This window comes from Misgurnus anguillicaudatus, chromosome 15 (assembly GCF_027580225.2).
Source record: "Misgurnus anguillicaudatus chromosome 15, ASM2758022v2, whole genome shotgun sequence".
Taxonomy (NCBI): domain Eukaryota; kingdom Metazoa; phylum Chordata; class Actinopteri; order Cypriniformes; family Cobitidae; genus Misgurnus; species Misgurnus anguillicaudatus.
Genome location: NC_073351.2, coordinates 815053 through 820077, shown reverse-complemented (window position 1 = coordinate 820077; position 5025 = coordinate 815053). Strand labels below are relative to the sequence as shown.

Here is a 5025-nt window from a genome sequence, read left to right as displayed (position 1 = left end):
GGGTTTATAGACAATTGGAAGCATTTCCGGGGGAGACCTGACCTGCTAAAGAGAGATGGCCTCCATCCGTCTCAGGAAGGAAGGGCGATTCTCTCTATAAATCTGACCAATAGTCTTACTTCTAATACAGTCTGACTATCCAGGGTACAGGTCAGGAAACAGACGGATCGGCTTAACCGTCCGTCTGTTAGCTGCCGTGATATGTCAAGATCACTTATATCCCAGCACTTCGAGTCAATCTTACCAGAATATCAACACATTTCAACTGTATCTGTTCCCCGAACAAATAAATACAGAGCACCGCTTGCCACATCTGGTACAAATCTGATTAATATAAAATTAGAAAACAATACATTAACAGATGAACCTCGAATGTTAAAATTCGGCCTTCTTAACATTAGATCGCTTACCAATAAAGAACCTATTGTCAATGAAATAATTACAGACCAAAACTTAGATGCACTCTGTTTAACAGAAACCTGGCTTAAAGCAGACGACTACATTAGTTTAAACTAATCCACCCCACAAGACTATTATTATAAACACGAACCTCGATTAAAAGGGAGAGGGGGTGATGTAGCTACAATATACAACAAATTTTTTAAAGTAAACCAAAAATCTGAACTAAAATTTAAATCATTTGAACTAATGTTGTTAAATATGGAAATAACTGATCGTAACCACAAACAGCTCTCTTTTGCCTATAGACCTCCGGGCCACCATGCAGATTTCCTTAAAGAAATAGCAGATTTCCTGTCTGAGCTTGTAGTCACTGTAGATAAAGCTCTTATCGTTGGTGATTTTAATATTCATGTGGATAATCCAAAAGATGCATTAAGACGTGCGTTTGTGGATGTTCTAAATTCTCTCAATATTAGACAAAGCATGACAGGGCCAACGCATACTAGTAAGCACACATTAGACTTAATTCTGTCACTCGGACTCAATATTAATGACATCAAAATATCACATCAGAGTGATGCCGTTTCTGACCATTACCTTGTGTCATACACTGTACTTCTAGATAGGATCACTCAATCCACAACATGCTACAGATTAGCCAGAACAATAATTTCCACCACTAAAGATAGCTTTATTAGCACTCTTCCAGACCTGTCCCAAAGTAAACATGTAGTAGATAACGGTGACGATCTAGATATTGTAATAGAAAATCTAAACAATGTCTGTTCTTACACATTGGATGCCGTTGCTCCCATTCGAAAAAAGAGAATCAAAGAAAAACCGCCAGCTCCATGGTATGACCATCATCACACCGCAGCCCTCAAAAAGGCAACTAGGAAAATGGAAAGAAATTATAGAAGCACAAAGTTAGAGGTATGGCGTGCAGCATGGAAAGAGAGTGTTAAACACTACAGACAGACTATTAAAACCGCCAGATCTACCTATCTTAGCAAGCTTATAAATGAGAATCATAATAACCCTCGTTTCCTCTTTAGCACAGTTGCAAAACTGACTAGAAACAAAGAACAAACAGAAACCAATAGTAAACTTCAACACAATAGTAACGACTTCATGAACTTCTTTTCTAACAAAATTACGGCTATTAGGGAAAACACCCATTAGTTCACTTAACACTAGACTACCATACGAACATCTTGATTCATTTAAACCTACTACAATAGATGAGCTCTCTAGACTAGTTACATCATCCAAATCATCGTCCTGTATATTAGACCCCGTTCCCACAAAACTACTTAAAGAGGTATTCCCTGTAGTGTCAACTGGTTCTAAATATCTTTAACTCATCGCTAGAAATAGGATGCGTTCCAACAGCTTTCAAACTAGCAGTTATTAAACCGCTGAATAAAAAACCACAGCTTGATCAGGGAGAGCTTAATAACTTTAGACCAATCTCAAATCTCCCTTTTCTTTCGAAAATATTAGAAAAGGTAGTGGCAAGCCAGTTACGCACATTTTTGACAAATAATAGTACATATGAAAAGTTCCAATCAGGATTCAGGCCCACCATAGCACAGAGACAGCGTTGCTTAGAGTAACAAATGACCTCCTATTAACATCCGATCGTGGTGAAATCTGAATTCTTATATTACTAGACCTTAGTGCAGCCTTTGACACAATAGATCACACAATCTTACTCAATAGACTAGAAAACTATGTTGGTATCAGTGGTCAGGTGCTAGCCTGGTTTAGGTCGTATCTAACCAATCGCTATCACTTTGTTTATGTAAACGAGGAAGAGTCATATCACTCCCTGGTTAAATACGGTGTACCGCAGGGATCGGTTTTAGGTCCTATTCTGTTCTCGTTATACATGTTACCCCTAGGAGACATTATCAGGAAACATAACATAAGTTTTCACTGCTATGCGGATGATACCCAGCTTTACATCTCCTCACATCCCAGCGAAACACACGTTTTCTAAGCTAACAGACTGCCTTAGCGATGTTAGTGACTGGATGGCACATAACTTTCTTAAGCTCAACTCCAATAAGACAGAGATACTTATTATTAAACCGAATCGCTACAAGCATAATATGTCAGATTACAAGTTGCACATAGATGGCTGCACTGTGGTGCCATCTTCCACGGTTAGGAACTTAGGTGTGATGTTCGACAGCAACTTATCCTTCGATAGTCATATCGCCAACGTCTGCCGCACAGCATTCTTCCATCTTAGAAATATCTCGAAAATACGCCATATACTGTCTACATCTGATGCAGAGAAGCTTATCCATGCTTTTATGACCTCTAGAATAGACTATTGTAACTCGCTACTCGGGGGATGCCATGCAAATCAAGTAAACAAGCTTCAGCTAGTTCAAAACGCTTCTGCAAGGGTACTTACTCGATCTAGTATGACCACATAAGCCCAATTCTGGCATCTTTACACTGGCTACCAGTTAAATATCGCATACAATTTAAAATATCACTAATCACCTACAAAGCTTTAAATGGCCTAGCACCCTCATATCTTAGAGAATTACTATCAGAATACAATCCATCACGCACACTACGGTCGCAAAATTCTGGTCTCTTGATTATCCCTAGACTATCAAAAGTGTCTAAAAGTGGAAGATCCTTTTCCTACTTAGCCCCTAAGCTCTGGAATGATTTAGCAACCGATGTCCGAGAATCAGACACAGTCGATAATTTTAAATCTAGACTTAAAACTTTTCTCTTCAACAAAGCATTCGCATAATTTGTCTAGTAAAGGTACTTACCGTAAAACTTCAAATAATAGCCGAGTCCCAAATAGACGCCTGTCTCTTTTAGATGCCTGGTGTGACGACAGGTTTGGGCAAATAAACGCCTGTCTCATAAGGCCTGGTCTGTTTTTTAGTTTCGGGTTGTATTTAATCTTCTAAAACCCGTCAGATAGTCTGTTTAAGACAGTTCTATGGTGCAGATTGAACACGCTAAAGTTTTTTTTGCTTACCGGTAGATGTCACGTGACAGACGCAGTCGTTCCGTTACTCATCACTATGACAACACAACAAGCTTCGTCGCCAGGATTGAGGTGATGATGACAGTAGCGAAGTGGCAATCGGGAGAGTCGGGACTTTTCCCGGTGGGCCAGTAGTGTTTTGAGGTCGCTGATAATAGCCGGGCTTTCAGTCTTTTGTCATGCATGTAAAACCCGTCAGATAGTCTGTTTAAGACAGTTCTATGGTGCAGATTGAACACGCTAAAGTTTGTTTTGCTTACCGGTAGATGTCACGTGACAGACGCAGTCGTTCCATTCCTCATCACTATGACAACACAACAAGCTTCGTCGCCAGGATTGAGGTGATGATGACAGTAGCGAAGTGGCAATCGGGAGAGTCGGGACTTTTCCCGGTGGGCCGGTAGTGTTTTGAGGCCGCTGATAATAGCCGGGCTTTCAGTCTTTTGTCATGCATGCACTCCCGCCACACATTGTATTTCTCACGCGGAAACACTATTTATCATATTTAATATGCTGCAGCGCCCAAAATGTATCTGGCCGCACTGCTCTCTCTCTCTCTCTATCAAGCCCGTCTTCCCTAGAGTTCTAGTCGAGCGAGCCAATACAAAAAAAAGAGAAAAAGGCCACACAATAGCCAATCAGAAAATAGCACTGTTGTATCTGGGTAAGATTTCACGCAACAACCAATAAAAAAACAGGTAACACTTTATTATAATGTTCATGATTTAACATTAGTTAATGCATTAACCAACATGAACAAACCATGAGCAATACATTTGTTACAGTATTTATTAATCTTTGTTAATGTTAGTTAATAGAAATAAAGCTGTTCATTGTTTGTTCATGTTAGTTCACGGTGCATTAACTAACGTTAACCAAATTTTAATAAAGTATTAGTAATTGTTGAAATTAACATTAATAAAGATTAATAAATGCTGCACAAGTGCAGTTCATCATTAGTTCATGGTAACTAATGTAGTTAACTAATGTTAATTAATGAACATTATAATAAAGTGTTACCGTTAAACACATTCAAATTAAAAATAAAACGTAATATGTGGTAACCTCCTGCTGTCATGCTGGAACAATTAAATTAAAAGCCTGTCTCTTATAGATGCCTGTCTCTTTTAGACGCCTGGTGTGATGATAGGTTTGGGAAAATAAAAGCCCGGGCTATTATTTGAAGTTTTACGGTAACTCGAAATAGTTATTTGTACGGAACAAAGCACTCGCGATCATAACACAGACCAACCAAATAAATAAATAAAAACTTATCTTATCTTAACGTATGGTCGGGTTGCGATTTTGGAACTTTCGTGTGTCTTGTGAATAGGATGCCATACAAACCCGTTTGCCACTGAACCTGCATTAACGACGACAGTGGGTCCTCCAGCCTTAGTCAAACGGGTTGGCACGTATGGTTGGGTTGTGATATTGGCACTTTCTTTGTCTTGCGAATAGCATGCCATACAGACCCGTTTGCCACTGAACTTGCATTAACGACGACAGTGGGGCTCCCAGCCTTAGTCAAACAGGTTGGCACGTATGGTCGGGTTGCGATTTTAGCGCTTTCATGTGTCTTGTGAATAGTATGCCAT

At 39.5% G+C, this 5025-nt stretch overlaps 1 pseudogene; it reads left to right on the top strand.

Moving 5' to 3' along the window:
• The first annotated feature begins 201 nt into the window (after positions 1–201).
• LOC141349668 (uncharacterized) lies at positions 202–4386 on the top strand (annotated as a pseudogene).
• Positions 4387–5025: the final 639 nt, after the last annotated feature.